Source organism: Aricia agestis, chromosome 2, assembly GCF_905147365.1.
Source record: "Aricia agestis chromosome 2, ilAriAges1.1, whole genome shotgun sequence".
NCBI classification, from domain to species: domain Eukaryota; kingdom Metazoa; phylum Arthropoda; class Insecta; order Lepidoptera; family Lycaenidae; genus Aricia; species Aricia agestis.
In genome coordinates, this window is record NC_056407.1 from 24,331,423 (window position 1) to 24,350,840 (window position 19,418).

The 19,418-nt window shown below is 34.4% G+C and overlaps 1 protein-coding gene across 1 annotated transcript in view; it reads right to left on the minus strand.

Moving 5' to 3' along the window:
* LOC121739781 overlaps positions 1 to 17,642 on the minus strand; it is a 91,342-nt gene extending 73,700 nt beyond the window's left edge. Inside the window, exon 1 of the mRNA XM_042132346.1 lies at positions 17,577 to 17,642. The gene's annotated coding sequence lies outside the window, so the exon portion shown is untranslated. The remainder of the gene's footprint in view (positions 1 to 17,576) is intronic.
* Between the last annotated feature and the right edge of the window lie 1,776 nt (positions 17,643 to 19,418).

The following is a 19,418-nucleotide window of genomic DNA, read 5'->3' on the forward strand; positions in this document are numbered from 1 at the left end:
CGTCGCCCATGGACACTCGCAGCATCAGAAGAGCTGCAGGTGCGTTGCCGGCCTTTTAAGAGGGAATAGGGTAATAGGCGAGGGTAGGGATGGGAAGGGAAGGGAATTGGGCTTCCGGTAAACTCACTCACTCGGCGTAACACAGCGCAAGCACTGTTTCACGCCGGTTTTCTGTGAGAACGTTTTATTTCTCCGTTCGAGCCGGCCCATTCGTGCCGAAGCATGGCTCTCCCACGTATATGTAAGAAAAAAAGTTTGAATGGCTAGCGCATTTATTGAATCGAATGACTAAAGGAAGTTATCCTTTAGTCATTCGTCAAGACGCTGACTGTGACGTTTAACGTTTTGACTAAAAGTCATATAGTGAAGTAGTTAAATGGGATGCTATATTTTTTTAAGTAGCCGTTGAAGGGGTAGTTATGGGTAAATCCACGATGTCATAATATATTATTACAAATAAAACTCTTTAAACTTTAAAGTTTTAATCGACAAAATATCAACACAGTGCTATCAGCTGTGAGAGCTGTTTGACGCCATATTTGTTTCAGTGAATCGAAGTCGCAGTAACAGGGTCTCGTTTTTACCCGTTGGATACGGAATTCTAAAAATGAGCATTTCAATTTAAAACTACAAATAATTTCAATTAAATTGTTTTTAACGACTTAACGCTAAATTGGAAAGCAATAAGCTTGTTCGAAAGAACATTTCAATTCAATTAAGCCTAGACGAAGAAATTTTCAATTAACAATAAATATCAACGCCTTTTCAATTATTGCTGGAAATTCAAGTTAAAAATATTTCCACGTAATTCGAACAGTTTCAAAAGTACAAAAAGTTTAAGACCGATTAAAATCAGAAGGAAAGTTTACAGGTGTTCTTTACTAATAAGTAGACCACATATTCCATGTCCAATTGTCCATTCTAATTATTATTATAAATTAAAAAATTAATAATAATGCTATAATATTATATTATCTACCTACCTTTTAACGCCTATGCCATTAAACCAATTTTGATGATATTTGGAGAAAATTGTGAGTCCCGTTATAGCACATAAAGTAGTTTTAATACTGGAAAAATGTACCATCGAGGAAGTTGATTCCTATGCAATTGACAGACCAACGTTATTTGGTCGAATATGTCAATTCAATGTTAATTGTGATCTGTCAGCTGGGTTTGACGTAACGCAGCTAATCTACTTAGGTCCCCGTTTTGCATAGGAATCATCTTCTCTGATAGTACATTGTACACTATAAATTTATAACAGTCTTCGTACGAGAAGCAAATTTCTTAGAAGTGGATTTGCGAACACTATAATTATCTACAATGTCTAAGTCTATCCATACTAATATTATAAATGCGAAAGTGTGTCTGTATATCTGTCTGTCTGTTGTCTCTTCACACCCAAACCACTGAAATAATTTGACTGGGTATGGAGATACTTTGAGTCCCGAAAAACGACATAAGCCACTTTTTATCCCGGAAAAATATACGCTTCCCGCGCGATAAACAAATTTTGGCACAAAGGAGTTGCTGGAGTCATCTAGTTTATAATATTTAAGCAATAGTATAATAATTATTAATAACAGTTTTATGTCTTCCCAATACCAGCTTGATTTTCCATTTATAATAACTAGCTATTTGACCGAGCTTCACTCGGCATTCAATAAAACACGAATTAAATGACATTTTCTAAAAATTATTCCTAGCTAAATCGATTTATCACCCCCGAAACCCCCTATATACTAAATTTCATGAAAATCGTTGGAGCCGATTCCGAGATTCCAATTATATAATACAAGATATAGGATATCTTAACGAAGATACTTTCAACATTGAGTACGGTTTTGCACACGTTATTTACAACAAAAAACTTTCTCATCTTGGAAAGCATCTATCTTTCTTATGTTTCAGAGGATAATGGGTATTCTATGACGGCCACATTTTTAAATTACAATCTCATCTTCATCGTGGAACGAGGGCATTTCGCGCGTTTTGTTAGATATTATAATTAAACAAGAAAATATGGTAATACTGACCTACTTATTGGCCGAGTATAAAATCCAGTTCGGTGATCCATCGTCATGGGATTCGTGACTCGTGAGTATCGCCACTTGGTGAATCGTGAACAAAGTAGTTTTCCTTAAACTATTGTTAAAACCTTGGAAATACTATGTGTTAGTGTAAACACCGTTATCCTTGAAACCATCAAATGAGCCCGTCAAAATGAACAATTTTTGATATGAGAACAATGCTGAGAACTCCAAAAAAATGCTGTCTTCATACCCATACTGATGCCTGGATCGGCAATTCGTATGAGTATGAAGACGAATTTTTTTGGAGTTCTCAGCACTATTAGAATTACTCGCGAAGATGTACTACGTAAGCTGAAGTTGCTGGACATACGGAAAGGAGCTGGTCCTGATGATATAGCATAAAAATTCCTAAAGGAATGTGCTGAAGAGCCGCAACCTCTCACAATCTTATTTAATAAATCTATCTCTAGTGGTATGTTTCCTTCTTCATGGAAGGTAGCTCACGTAATTCCTATATATAAATCAGGTCTCAGATCACAATGTTCGAACTATCGCCCTATAAGTATATTGTCCGGTATTGCAAAACTTTTTGAATCGGTGGTGTATGGTCATATTTATAATCACTTTCGTAATTACATCTCAACTAAGCAACACGGCTTTGTGAAAAATAGATCCACCCTCACTAACTTGATCGAATACAAGAATTATCTCTGTCAGGTGTTTGCCTCTGGTGGACAGGCTGATTCTATCTACCTGAACTATAGTAAAGCCTTCGATAAAGTGGATCACTCCCTACTTATTTCCAAGCTTTCACATTATGGCATTCACGGTAGCTTATTGAGGTGGATAGCTTCATACCTCCGCAATCGCAGTCAGCTTGTTACTGTGAAGGGTTTCTCTTCTCTGCCCGTTTCGGTTCCCTCCGGGGTCCCCCAGGCGTGTCACCTTGGTCCTTTACTTTTCGTCATATTTATTAATGACCTAATTTGTCGACTAACGTGTCCGTCACTTTTGTACGCAGATGATCTAAAAATCTTTTCTGAAGTAAACAACGAAGATCAGTTTGCAGCGTTACAAAATGATCTCAATGCCATTTTATTAAATTTTATTAAATTTTTTTAATCATTTTTACATTTTTCTAATGAAATTATAATAATAATTAGATCACTCTTAAAATAATTGCATGTCCTTTTGAATTTTTAATTTTATGTAGACTTACTAAATTATTGTTTATTACTTATTAACTTAATCTTGATTGTTTAATTGAATTTATCTAAAATGTTGTGCATATCTATAAGTGATGTAAACACTAGCTCTTATTTATTTAATGTTGGCTATAATGTAAGTGTTTATATTGTTGATGTGCCTAAATAAATAAATAAAAAAAAAATAAAAAAAAATGCCATCTCGGACTGGTGCGTATCTAACAACATGAAGCTTAATGTTGAAAAGTGTTGTGTGATATCTTTCACTCGTAAGAAGTTTATGCACAATAATTCTTATAATGTGCAAGGGAGAGTCTTGTCAAGACAGCAGACAGTAAAGGATCTTGGTGTTATTTTTGATGAACAGTTATCTTTTCGCCCGCACTATGAGCATATATTAAAAAAAGTAATAAAATGTTAGGGTTTGTCATACGCTCCACAAAAGACTTTAGGAAACCAAATAGTGTTCTAGCATTATTTTTCAGCTTAGTCAGAAGCGTGGTGGAGTATTGCTGTCCAGTTTGGTCCCCCTTTTACAAAACACATATCGAGAGCATTCAGAGGATACAAAAAATGTGTTTGAGATATCTTACACGAAAACTTAATCTCGGTCGTGTGGTAAAAGACTATATCATTCAATTGTCCAAATTCAGCGTGTTACCGTTAAGTGCTCGTCATGAGAGATACGATCTTCTTTACCTGCATAAAATACTCCATTCCTCTATTGATGCTCCTAATCTTCTATCACAAATAACAGCTATTAACACTCGGTATAGATCGCGTAAACCGAAAATGTTCGCTATCCAGGCATTCAAAAACAATACGTCCTATTACAATCCGCTAGTTAGAATGTGTCGTACTTATAATGACTTTGTAGTGGGTAGTTGGAGCGTAGACATTTTTCGTCAATTTTCACATTATAAGAAAACGATCAATAATATTATGAAAGCCAAGTATTTGCCATCTCTTGTTTCCGACTCTGACAAACATTGTTAATAACTCGCATAATAATAATTTTTCAGATCCATTTCTTTTCTCTACACAATAAGTATTGTTTATTTTGTTTTGTTTTACTAATATAAGTTAAGCTAAATATAAGTCACTCATTGTATACTCAACGTTTCGTAGTGGATATTACAAGTTTTCTTGTAATAGTTTATTTTTAGTAACAACCTAATAATAATTATGTTCTGTATAGTATTTTTGGGTTGCCGTCTGGCCTAGAACTTAAGATTATGTTTGTACAACTATGTAATGACTGTAACCTGTCTGTATACTAAATATAAATAAATAAATAAATATCTGTTACCTCTTGACATCCAAACCACTGAATCGATTTTGCTGAAATTTGGTATAGATATCTTTTGAGTCAGTTATTGTTCCCGCGCGATAGGTAAACGAATTTTGGTGCAACGGATTATCGGGCAACATCTAGTTCTACTAATCATACTAATATTACAAATGCGAGAGTCCGTATGTTTGTTACCTTTTCACGCCCAAACCGCTGAACTGATTTTGCTGAAATTTGGTATGGCGATACTTAGAGTCCTGGGAAAGTACATAGGATACTTTTTTTCCGGAAAAATGTACGGTTCTTACGTCATAAACGAATTTTGGTCACACATACACAACTTATCAGACAGATTCTCCATACTCTATATGTCAAGTTAGGTTGTGGATAGCCTATCCGGCACTTATCAGGAAGTGGTGAAACAGCCCCTATAGCTCTTAATTATAAAGTTTTTATTTAGCTTTAATAAGTACTGAAATAACTATGTATCCTGATAGCGTCTAATCTACATACGAACAGGGTTCATACGACGTCATCAGGTATTCTGTCCCCACGCCGACTGTGATGAATAATAAACAGACTGTCACGAGGGCTGTCACTTACCTCTTTATTACATTCGTGACTTTTTATAAGACGTTATTCCTGTAATATTCTTGGTTGTACAATAATTTGGTACTATTAATATTTCCCTTTTCATAAGACATGTTAGTGACGAATTGAGTTTCGGTGTGACAATAGGAAAAAAGCTATAACTTTTGTGACTTCGCAAATAGATGCTGTATTTTTTTGCGACGAAAAATGGATTTGCCATGCATTTTGGGTACATCAGAGATATAGATTTTTAAGCATGTAGCGGATCTACTGTTACACTTGATGTTGAAAATACGCGTCCAAAAAACGCTGGTTAGATTAATGGGGGACATTATGTCTATGAAAATTTCTCCGCTGGTAGGTAGCTGACGGAAGTTTATCTTATAACAACCATTAAATTTAACTTGTCGATCGTGGGAAAACGAGACACAATATATATTCTATTGTGTCTCGTTCACCGGTAAGGGTATGGGGCTTGATGAATGATGAATACAACATATAAGTTACTAATTAGCAGTTGGATAATATAACCCCAAATACTATTACGAGGTACAACAATATTTCGACGTATATAATTATATTATATGCCATAAGGTCTCAAGGAAGTTGCATATAGTACGAAATTCTACTACCTACATGTTGTGTCGTTTTTCTTCTGTGTTGTTAAAACTTTGTTTGTGCAATAAATAGTTTTTTTATTTTTTTATGAAATAAGGGGACAAACGAGCAAACGGGTCACCTGATGGAAAGCAACTTCAGTCGCCCATGGACACTCGCAGCATCAGAAGAGCTGCAAGTGCGTTGCCGGCCTTTTAGAAGGGAATAGGGAAATAGGGGAGGGTAGGGAAGGGAAGGGAATAGTTGAGGGTAGGGAAGGGAATAGGGTAGGGGTTAGGGGATTGGGCCTCCGGTAAACTCAATCACTCGGCGAAACACAGCGCAAGCGCTGTTTCACGCCGGTTTTCTGTGAGAACGTGGGAGAGCCATGCCGAAGCATGGCTCTCCCACGTATAAAACATAATAAATAGATTTTATGAAATATGAGATGAATATCATTAGATATACTATTTGCAAGAGTAAACCATATCCATTTTTGTAGTAAACAGAATTTCATACAATCCAACTATTTTGAAACCTCATAACTACGACCTAACAGTGCTTAAAGTTTGAAACATTGCTCGAAATTTCAATCGTTAATTAAAATATAATTTTCGAGGTACGCGCTGTAATTAACGTAATTCCTAATTAGTGTGCTACCCTGTATATACAGAATGTAACAAAATAAGTGAAGATACTTTAGGATGTGTATGAGTTCCCTATAGATTTCACTGTGAAAATAGTAGCGTTGGAAGAGTTTCTTTATTGTGGTTTGGGCAAGCGTTCCAGCGTCATGAATTTGCCCATAAAAAAATATATTATAAATGCTTTCAACGATCCTAATTTCAAAGTAAGATCTATAGAGCATACACACCCTGAAGTATTATTACTTTGCTTTACATACTTACCTGGTAAAATTCATAAATTCATTGGCAAATGCAGGAAGTCGTAGATAGCGTGCTTTGAAAATTGATTGCAAAAAGTCTTGAACACTTTTACCGAAGCTACAATTTTTGTTGTGTATGTTTCGATTTGTTTTCTGTTTATTTTATAGCCAAAATAACGGGTAATTTACCAATAATATTATATTAATACGTGAGCAAAAAACTTTGGAGCCCTTTTGACGAAAAATGCGGAAACGTAGGTGCATGAAATTTCGCACAGTTAAAGTTTATATGGAGAAGAAGTGCATTGAGCCAATATTGTTTTAAAATTATGCTTTTATCATACCTTATTTTAATAAATAAAACATTACACACACTACAATGCAATATACAATGCACACTATGATATTTTGAATGACAAGCCTATAGACACGAATTATACTCTTTTATTTATGGTTGAAGTCTGTTGTCAAATTAAAAATGGATTGTTGTTTTTTTTTTTTAATCTGAAATAGTCAATAATTTAAACGGGGAGCCAAAAGCAAAAGAAAGTCAATGTTTTGGTAATAGAATATTAATAGAATTGAAACTTAAAATTAAATTGAAGGTCGAATTTCGACTATTGTGCATTGGGCGATCTCCTAGTAATAATTATTTTTTTACATTTAACGTTAAAAATCAAGATCAAGACGATTTCTTAATTCGGTCACAATATGTAAAATTAAATGAAACTGATAGTCGTGACACAGCTTACTCAAGCCAAGTGTGAACTGTCAATTTGACAGTTCACACTTGGCTTGACTAAGCTGGCATTTGACAGTGTCAAATGCCACATTACAAGATGGCGGCTTAATTTTGGCCACGCCATAAAACATCCTTGTGAGTTTGCGACTCTTCCATCGAATTTTATGTCAATTCTCATTATTCATAACAATTTATGGCAACGCTTACATTTTTCTTCATCATGTTCCGCAAGTCTTGAGATTTAATAAGTATGCAAACAATTCTATGAATATTTTATTTACATCTACGGGGACATTCTGAATTCAAAAGGTGGAATATATTGAAGCGAAAGCAACGTTTTGCTGAAATGATGGTTTGTTGTGTAAGTTTACATTTTTTTATAATTTCGACGACATTATAATGGAAAACTGAGTATCGGAAACAACAAATATTATTCATAAAACATTATAACAATTTAAATTTTTATAGTTATTTTATAACATTCGTTATAAAACGATGCATTTGTATGTGTTTGGAATTGTATATTTTTATGCTTTATTTAAAATTATTGTAAGATATTAAATTTAACTTTGCTTTGCTGGACCGAATCATTTACATGAAGTTTTAGCATAACACTTTATACCTGTTTTTGTATTCATATCATACATTATCCGATTACGATTACGATGATTTTAATAATCAAACGTCTTTTAGTTTACCCTATATTAAATTTTAAGTTAATGTATGTTAAGCACCTAGCTCCAATCCAAGTAAGCCATCAGAATTATAATTCATTATGTATTCAAGCGGGGCCGTACCGGGGGGTACCTATAGCCCTAATACGCGATGACAGCATGAAATACCCGGTGATAACCAAACTATATACCCAATATCATTTGAGTCCTTCTATTATTTTACTAGCTGCAGCATAAAACATAGACATTATAATATTTACGTACTGTCAGAGAAGTTAATTCACGGGCAGATGGCGGACCAACGTAATTTGGTCGCGTTAAGTCGAACCCATCAGACCGATCACAGCTGGTAATATTGAATTGACATAAGCCGACCAAATGACGTAGGTCCGTCAACTGCCTAGGAATCAATTTCTTTATTGCTACATTATAATTTAACGTTAACCAATAAAATATACAAATTACACTCCATACTGGTACTATAAGTGTGAAAGTATGTCTGTCTGTTACTTCTTCACTCTTAAAGTGCTGAGTCGATTTTAATGAAATTCAGTATGCAGATACTTTGAGTCCCGGAAAAGGACACAGCAAGATAGTTGCTATTGCAAGAAAAATACGTTTCCCGCGCGAATTTGGGCGCAACGGTGTTGAGGGTGTAATATTCAATCAGCTATGTCCACACTATGCGCTTTCGTCTTCAATTTAGTCATCTTCTTTCATTCAACTTTCGTTTTGGCGCATTCTGTAATTGAATTCGTCAACGAACGCAACGCCAACTGTCAGTTTTAATAACAAAGCGAATTTGGATATGGTCAGAAGGCATGCGTCGCGGGCATGCCTCACGTTCGCTGTTGACTGCGCCTTTGACGAACAAAAAACAAAAAGGCACAGTGTGGACAAAGCTAATGGTTAATAAAATTTGTAGTGTTGGTTAATAAAAGAACTCTCATTGTAGTTATTACTTATTACTAAACTTAATATTGTTCGAAACTTCGTTTACACGAAAATAAGTAATATTGGATTTGTTTTTTTACTTTAATGGAAATCTATCTGGCGAATCAAGCATGAAAATGAAACAGACAGATAGATAAGTGCCGTTTCGCATTCATGAAATTAGTATGATATTCGAAACATTGGATGCAGATGCTGAAAGCACTGAATTCCCTTTTATAGGATGCTTATAATTGAAATCAAAGCATTATGACGTATTTCATGCTCACATGTGATATTCCCATAATATCACAATATGTGACCTGGGAACGGTTGTGTTACTTTAATCCAACGTTAATGATACTTATTAAAATTAATAAATAGCTTTAATCAGGGCGTTTACACATTAACAATTCATAATATGAAACTCTTTAATACCTAATAATAAGAAGGAGTAACCACACCGTAACGTAAAAAATCCTAATTAAAAAAGTAAAGATAAAAGCAACGGAAAAAGCAGTAAAAAAGCGGTGAAAAATTAATTATTCCCTTTCATTAATGTATTCTATCAAATATATTAGGGCGATATAAAAAGGTATTTTATGTAAAAGGTCAGGAGTTTTGAAATTTCGCTTTAAGTGTGTACTTAGGATGGCCAGAGGCTTACATCCGTGTTAAATTTTATACTTGAGGGGAAAATTTCCCAAATGGACGTGAATTTACATTAAAGATTTTAGTCTGAATAATTCAAGGCTATCCAACACGGGAGACTCTTGTGGCTGGTTGGATAGTTATTGTACTTCAACATGTCTTCATGAGTATAAACAACCCTATAATAAGCCTGTATAAAATGTTAGGCAAGTATTTTAATTTTTCACGGGTTTGTGAAGTATAAAAAAGTAAAATTATATAAGTACAATAGCATAGAGTTTTGTACATACATTTTATGAAATATACAAACGGAAGGGGATTAACTTGTGGATCACTTTGGAGGCGGATCAAAAACTAGTTCACTTTATTTCTATACCATAAAATATGTACGTAACATAATAAAAAATACGAATTTATATTTCTACTTCTATTTTTCTTTGTTCATCTAATTGATAGTTTGATGTTTGAAATATTATCCATTATTTTAAATAAATATTAATATTACGTACATAGAAAAAAAATCTACCGACCAAACACAGATCAACTATAAAAATTCTTTATTTTTTTAATTTTTAAGGACCTGTGTCCTGAACATAACGCTAGGACAATTGAAAGTGGTCTAGAGGTTTTTATAACCGTTCAGTGAGTGAGTGAGTGCCAAAATTAGCTATTTTTACAGGGACATAATATTTCTACCGAAGCTATATCTATGAAATTTGGTATGCTGCTTAAGTAGTAGTATATAATTATTACGTTGACATAATTTTATGTTTGCACTTGCAATAGAAACTTAGCTACAGGGTGACAAAATGCGTCGTGTCAATTTAAACGATTCGTGTAAATAGTGCACGGCAAGCGCGCGGCCAGCTGGAACTTGGCCTACGCACTTCCATGCGCTTAGATCCACTAATTGAGACGTACTAATTTTATTGTAATAATTTTACTCAATAAAATATCAATAAAAATTAACTGGCCACATTTTACATCCATTTAAACTTTATTTTGATAAGCAATAATTAAACGGACGAATATTATATTATTGTTAAATTCCATAAATGGTATAAAATTTGAACACGCTTCGAATAAATCATGAATAACTGATGGAACACGTCATACAAGTGCTCGTATTGAAGAACATTTCATATTTACATTACAATATTGTATGAAAGCTCAATAGGTTCTGTATTTCGAATTTAAATGTATTGACTCTATAAGAAGTAGCGTGGCCGTCCAGACATAGAGCTGAAAGTACTATGACTATTTCTGGACACTAGTAAAGCAAGTATTGGGCCAGATTTTGGTGCCTAAAATATCAGTTCAGTTTAGATTTTTTTTAAGAAATAAGAAGGCAAACGAGCAAACGGGTCACCTGATGGAAAGCAACTTCCGTCGCCCATGGACACTCGCAGCATCAGAAGAGCTGCAGGTGCGTTGCCAGCCTTTTAAGATGGAATAGGGGAGGATAGGGAAGGGAATAGGGTAGAGGATTGGGCCCCTGGTAAACTCTCTCACTCGGCGAAACACAGCGCAAGCGCTGTTTCACGCCGGTTTTCTGTGAGAACGTGGTATTTCTCCGGTCGAGCCGGCCCATTCGTGCCGAAGCATGGCTCTCCCACGTGTAAATATTATTAGAATTGATCTTCTTCGGAGTTATTCACAATTTCCGTTATACTCGGTAGCCCATATTTTGTCGCTGAACTGACAAATCCAAGCGGTAAGTTTAAGAAACCGAGGCGAACAGGAATAGTGAACACCAACGCTTGTACGTGGGTAAGCCATGATGGCACGAGTGTGTAACCATTTCCGAAGTATAATATTTTAAATCGCTTTTAAAAAGAACTCGAACTACAAAATCCATACTAATATTATAAATGCAAAAGTTTGTCTGACTGACCGTCACCCTGTTACCTCTTCACGCCCAAACCACTGAAACGACTTGGCTGGTTTAGAGTATTATAGGTACTTTGCGTCCCGGGAAAGGACTTAGGATACTTTTAATCCCTGAATAAATGTAGTTCCCGCGCGATAAATGAGTCTTCACGCATCATTGTTGCGGGCTTCATCTAGTTTAATCCATCAATGCCCAAGCGGCAGCCGGCAATTGAAAATCTATTGTGTCTGCGATACCTACGATGCAGGTGCTTATATAATGTGTAAGGCTGTCCTACTGTGTCAACATTAACCTGATGTTGAATGATTAATAGAAATTTAAATATATTAATAAAATCGGCCAAGTGCGAGTCAGACTCGCGAAAGTAGGAAAAAAATATATTTTTGTATGGGATTAATTATTTATTTTATTTTAATTATATTATTTAATATTAAAGTACACATATAATTGAGGATTTTGTGAAAATTTCAAGTGTCTACATGTTGTCGTTATAGATTACGAGCCAACAAGAGTAAAAAAATCACGTTTGTTGTATGGGACCCCCCCTGAAATAAAAAAAATATTTTGTTGTTATAGCGGCATCAGAAATACATAATCTGTGAAAATTTCAGTAGTCTAGCTATAGCGGTTCTTGAGATACAGCCTGGAGACAGACAGACAGACGGACAGACATCGAAGTCTCAGTAATAGGGTCCCGTTTTTACCCTTTGGGTACGGAACCCTAAAAAGGAAAGCTTAAATGTTAATTCAAACTTCAAACTCTACGAAATTTCACGCAAATCCGTTCAGTAGGTTAGGGTCTGTTTAATGCACAAAGTTGGTATTATGTTCAGGCTGAGTTTTCATTTTATATTCAACTTGTTCTAAAAATTTGATACTCGGTGTATTCGATATTCAGACTGAGAAATATCTATTCCAGTTATAAATGGATAGTTTTTATGTCCAAGTTTATCACCGCAAAGCGTAAACTGTGGAGTCATTCAAACAGTTTATTATCAGAATTTATGCTTGGAAGCGTTTATCGAAAGGGGAAATATTTAAATTTTGACCTACAATATCAAATTATCTTAGATAAATTATGTGTACTTAATAAAAATAAATTTTCAATTCTGTTAGTCTCGTCAAAACTTAAGAACGACCGCTGTATCGATTTGGATAATTTTTAACACGCTTATATTAGCTTCATTTGTAACTATGTAAGGAAATCTTGGAATAATAATATTTTGACCCACTTCCCGGTCTTCGATTAGGATGAAATTTTGCACACGCTCTGAGTTCTGATGACAATACATGACTACTTACTAGCTAAGAAACGTCACTACAAATCCAATATAGCGGCCTCCCCAAGATGGCGGACAGGCTAATATTTGAAATGTATTCCCATTGTATTGTATCAAATGAAAGGGTTTGCTCTCAGGAATACGAAAAAAATAGTCACATAGTCACGTCACTAAAATCAAGCATGGCGGACATCCAAGGTGGCGGATTGGCGTTTGGTCATTCTGATGATTCTCCTTATTCTGATTATGATCATCAGTGATAATTTTATAAACTTTCTTACACGGGTGACAAAAACCGGTAGTTCTTAAGCTCTTGATTTACTTTTTAATCAAAAGCTAAAAACTTATAGTCAAATAATGAGCTTAACTCATAAAATACAAACTATAAATAATACAAACACTACCGAATTCATCACAGAAAATAGATTATTACGATTTGATGCCATATTATTTCTCTATCAGAAATTACTTAGAGATATTACCTCTGATTCCACGTTACAAGAATCCATCGATGGATGATAGATATTTAATGAGAGGCTGGTTACGAAGTTCTCTGTTATATTTTATAAATGTGTATTACGGATTCTCTGTTATATTAAAATATAAAAGAGAATCCGTACTGTTATAGAGCAAAAATAAGCCAAAAATTGTTTTTTTTTTGTATGGGATGGCCCCCCTTTAATTTTTATTATATTTTAATATTAAGTATTATTAATTATTAAAGTACACATATTATAATTTAGGCCTTAGTGAGAATCACAAGTGCCTACCTGTTGCCATTATTGATATCGAGCAAGAAAGGCCAAAAAAATCACGTTTGTTGTAAGGGTCCCGTCCCCTTAAATATATATTTTTTTTTTAGTATTTGTTGTTATAGCAGCAAAAGATATACATAATCTGTGAAAATTTTATAAGTCTAGCTACAGCGGTTCTTGAGATACAGCCTGGTGAAAGACAGACGGACAGACAACGAAGTCTTAGTAATAGGGTCCCGTTTTTACCCTTTGGGTACGGAACCCTAAAAATAGTCGTTAAAAATGAATTTACTATGTACCTAGTCATATAAATTTATTTGAATTATTTTTTTATTTCCTTTCGATACTTTAAAAATACCGTTGCCGAAGAAATTGAAAATACCACACTACGAAGTTTGTAAAATAGTAATAACATAGAGGAATAACCAGTTTTTTTTCTGGTAATAACAACAATTAACATAGTACAGATATATCTTCAAAGAATTTTCTACAGAAGACCTATTAATAACAGTTGAAAGCTGAACCTGAAAAATTATGGCCATTTGTTACTCTTCAATGAGGTTTAAGCTTAAATTTATTTTTATTTTTGTATTTTAAGTGTAGAAGCATTTAAAAAATACTATATACATAATAATTATAATTTTTACTTTACTGTCAGTTTACAAATAAATCTGCCAGTTCTTTGTAATTGTAAATGTCAACATAGGCTTTAAATTAATAAAATAACTTTTAATTTATTAAAGCTCATGACTATATCAGTTTTATTTTTGACAATTTTTACGAAATAAAAATGTACTCCATGTAGAATAGACCATAAGTATATTAAAAAAAATAAAAACACAGGAATTTACTGCAAAAATACCTCTCAAAAACTTGTCATGTCCCCGCGTTCCATTTAGCATTAAAAACGATCAAAACGCTCAAAATGGAGACATTTTGAGCGTTTTTAACGCTAAATGGAACGCGGGGATAGCATGTGTGATGTCACTGAATGCTGATTGGTGTTTTGAAATCCGTTCCGTTTCAAGTTACTTTTAATTCGTAATTTAAAAAGCAAACAATATTTTATATAATATGAACCTTGCAGTGGCCCTTCTTTTATATTTTTTTAACGATTCAATTGCAACATTTTCATAAATATTATATTTGCATTGAAATTTCAAGAAGGAGCACAAAACTTTACAAATAATAATTATTGAATCAAGAGGGAGTTCTTAACTACTGGACCTACAGTTCTATCTAATAATTCTAATATTATAAATGCGAAAAATTGTATGTAGGTCTGTATGTCTGTCTTTTGCTTCTTCACACCTTAACTGCTGAACCGATTTTGATAAGACTCGGTATGGAGATAACGTTTGAGTACCGGTTACGTTTTATACCGGAAAACTGTACGGTTCAACGACAAATGAAATTCTTGTTTTTTTTTTATGAAATAAGGGGGCAAACGAGCAAACGGGTCACCTGATCGAAAGTAACTACCGTCGCCCATGCACACTCGCAACGTAGAAGAGCTGCAGGTGCTTTGCAAGCCTTTTGAGAGGGAATACGTTCTCTTTTTGAAGGTTTACAGGTCGTATTGGTCCGGAAATACTGCTAATGACAGCTCATTCCAGATTTTAGCATAATAGTAAATATAGCCTGAAAAGGCATTAATTACCTCTAAGTCCTTGACTGCGTACGTTTTAGTTTTTTACGCAGCGGCATCCAAATTGCTCGCCAATCGATCACCACCCGGCACTGAGTTAGTTTTACAAGTCAATTATAGTCGCTACACACGAACATTACTATCCCGAAATGTATTTAAATGTATTTAAGTTTTTGTTACGTGTAGTTTATTGTAGTCGCTAATAACCCTGATGTTAAAGGAACTTAACCCATCAATTCCCAAGCGGCACCCGGCTGTCCCATAACATTTTAAAATCTATTGTGTCTGCCATTTCCACGATCGATGTGTTAAATTAATTAAAAAAATATTAAATTATCCTAAATTCTGTTGTGGATAAACTGCACAATGCTCACTTGTATTTGAAGTGACTTTTCCAACGTATGAGTTGTACACATGTTTTATTGGAACTAGTAAATTGGTCAGTAACAAGAAAAACTTATACAATATGAAAGTAAATTGTGAATTAGATTATGTCATACAAGTATAATATTATTATAAACGGGTATCGTAAATATCCTTTATATATTACTAATTAGAATTTCAATTTCAAATTAAACATTTTTATAGTGATTTAATATGCCTCGCTGCACATGGCAACGACATGAATGCCAAGTTCGATGGATACACATTCATAATGTTATGTAAAGTCAGTACCTATATTCTTTATTTTAGACCGCCCGAATCAGCCGCTATCATAATAAAAAATAATTGGCTAAGAGCGAGTAGGATTTGCGCACGAAGGGTTCCGTACCGTTGTAGAGCAAAAATAGGCCAAAGTGATTTTTTTTATAGGATTAAATTTTAATTTTATTTAAATATTATTATTTTTATTAAGAAACACGTATATCTAAGGGCTTTGTGAAAATTTCAAGTCTTACTGTTGCCATTATTGATATCGAGCAAAAAGGCAAAAAAATCACGTTTGTTGTATCGGAGCCCCCCTTAAATATTGATATTATTTTGTTTTTAGTATTTATTGTTAAAGCGGCAACATAATTATTATATACACAATCTGTAAAATTTTCAATTTCAATTTGAAGTCTTAATAGAGTCCCGTTTTTTAGTCTTTGGGTACGGACTACGGAACTCTAAAAATGAAAAATAAAATGTACTTAATATTTTTTATTAAAATCAGTGAACCATAATATTATGTAGCAACAGTAAAATTACCTAAATTTGTAATATACTTTTATTATTTAGAATTTAGAAATCACAAGCTTTTCTCAGACGACAGGTCATAATAATTTAGGAGTAATTTATAGTATAAATTGGTATGATACCCACAAACGGTTGTGGGTAATCATACCAATATTGTAATCAATTCAACTTATTGTAATACTGGATGACCCGTGAACTTCATATCATCGTTTAAGCCTTCCCTGGACTTCTACGAGAATTTCGAGATAAAAATTAACCAAATTGGTTCAGCCGTCGATAGCAAGACTAACAAAATTTTGAAAATAATTTTTATTTATATAGTTCTTGAATACAATTTATTTCGTTTGTAACCTATAAACTACCAGATTATATTTATTGGACAAAAATCCCAGTGCGATAAAAATACTAGATGGCGCCCGCAACTCCATTGCACAAACATTCGTTTATCGCGCGGCAACTGTTCTATATCCAGGATAAAAAGTATCCTGTCCTTTCCTGGGACTCGAAGTATCGTCATTTTAAATTTCAGCAAAATCCACATATTTTATCATACCTGTTTAAGAAGAAGAATAAGCCCATAAATTCATAAGTTTATTTTATCAAACTTCATCAAATATACTAATTGTTTTTTTTTTATTTTTATTGTTGGTTTGATTAAAGACTATATCTTGAATTAATCTTGAAACCCATTCCAGATTGATCTAGTGGTAAGGAGCTAATGGAAATTGCAGTCAGCAGAAAGCAGGACGTATTAATTAAGACACAGCTTATCTAGTTGGACGTTGCATAAATACATTAGGACATCACGGGCTGCATACATAAATAGTTTAATATACAATGTGTCCCGACACCAGTTAAGCTATCAAATGAGACTTTTGTATGTCCATATGATATTTACAAACGATAGAGAAAAAAATGACAGCCAATTTTTCGATAAAATGTGCCATATTAATGGCTCGGACAATGGTGTCGGGACACATAGTATAAGACTTTTGGAAACAAGTTCAAGTGGGTTTGTTTAATGCCGAAATAAATATTATTGTTATTAGCCCGAAGATAGCTAAAATTCGCTAGATTTATCATCTTACCCCAAAACACAACCTTAACAGTAAATATAAGGCAACTCTTAATTCTAACCTCAATGAATTGTAAACTTTTGCTTCCACCAATACCACACAGAAATAATTCCACAAAAATTCGGAATAAAAAATGCAACTTACGTATACATAATTGAATCCGTACAGTAACAAACATCCACACACACACAACACAGCACTGCACGTGTAGTCCCGGGCGCGGGCGGCGCGGCACTGCCGGGGGGCGGAGGCCGAGGGGCGAAGGCCGGGGGGCGCCGCGCAGGCGGACCCGGGTCGCCCACTTATCTTCGCTGATGCAGAATGCAAAAGCGCAATTAGAACGTCTCGACTGATTGTATTTACTATTTTTGTAATCGAAATGGTTTATTACGCTTTTGGATTAGAACTTAAGAGTCCGGGTGCCATCGCAGTTCTCATACAAACGTAATACCAAGATAATTTCCCATACGAGAATATTTACCATATTTGAGTTATTATTCAACTTAAGATCGTAATTACCTAGGTTCCTGTACAAAGATTCACTGCAGAATATTTTCATACCAAAAAATATGAACTATTACAATTTAGTATGTAAATATTGTAATCGTTCATATTTTTGGTATGTAAATATTGGGAAAATGGAAAATTATCTTGGTATTACGTTTGTATGAGAACTGCGATGGCATCCGGACTCTTAATATTATTTCTCGTTACAGTTACAGCACTAGCAGTGGTTCAGTAAGCGAGAAAACTATGAACTATAGTCGCATACTTATTTAGTAACAGAAATTATTATTATTTTTGATTTTTGGCATAACTTATGGCATACAAATCAATGAGGTTTACATGTGACGAGGCACACTACAAACAAAGTTTTCGTAGCAGGGTCTGGGTTTACGCTATGTTAAAATAAGTTTGCGACGTTATAATATCTTTTTGGAATATTTAGGTCGGATAAAAAGACAGTCTGTGACAGTGACTTTTAATAGTCAATGTATGTTAAATAGTTTGTATGATGGTCCATGTATTGTGTCTGTATAATATCCATTATACAGTGAAAGTATATTGTATATTATACAAAACAATAATTAGAGAAAATATTTTCATAAACTATTTACTGTTTATCTCATCTGGTCGACTTTCAGAAGAATTTCCTTTCCCTTCAACGCAAGTCGTAGAAAAATAGGTCATTGTTATTAGTGTGTGTGCATGATGAACAAAACCACAAAATGACTTTGTAAACAGGGGGAGGTTGTTGGCGCCAGCAAATGGTTAACTGGCTATGTGTAATCAACTCTTAACTGAACTTATTATGTTTTGAATAGTTCTCCTTCTCTGAAGTAAAAGTTTTATAAACTTGAAAAAAGTTCAGTGTCTACTTTTACTCGTAAGTATATTTTTATATAAATACCAGTTTATTTGAAGTCTCGTTGTGAAAAATCGAATTTATTTAATTTTGAAGTCTTTTTTTTTATTTAATTTCTTTAATTTTAAGTTTTAACAAGGCTATCTCAAGATTATTTTTACTTATTTATTGGTATGAATAAACCTATTTTTAAGGGCTAACTTATATTTTAAAAAGCATAGACTATATTATTATCCTATTTCCTTATGCGTCGACTTATTGAGGTGGAACGATACTCGCTTGACGGCGTAGCAGGCGGCTACGTCCGCTACGTTGGGTCTACGTGATGCTACAAAATGCCGTAGCCTACGAGTTCGTAGCACTGCTAGTTCGTAGCCCTACGAGTTCGTAGCACTGCTAGTTCGTAGCCCTACGAGTTCGTAGCACTGCTAGTTCGTAGCCCTACGAGTTCGTAGCACTGCTAGTTCGTAGCCCTACGAGTTCGTAGCACTGCTACGCACGTCTACGCCTACTGCAGCTAGCCTTGATGAGCCAGTCTGCACGGCGCGTTGCGGCAGCGTTGCGTCGATGCAGCGCTGCCGTTGCGTTGAGCGCGCGTAGGTCGCGCACATACACTGCGC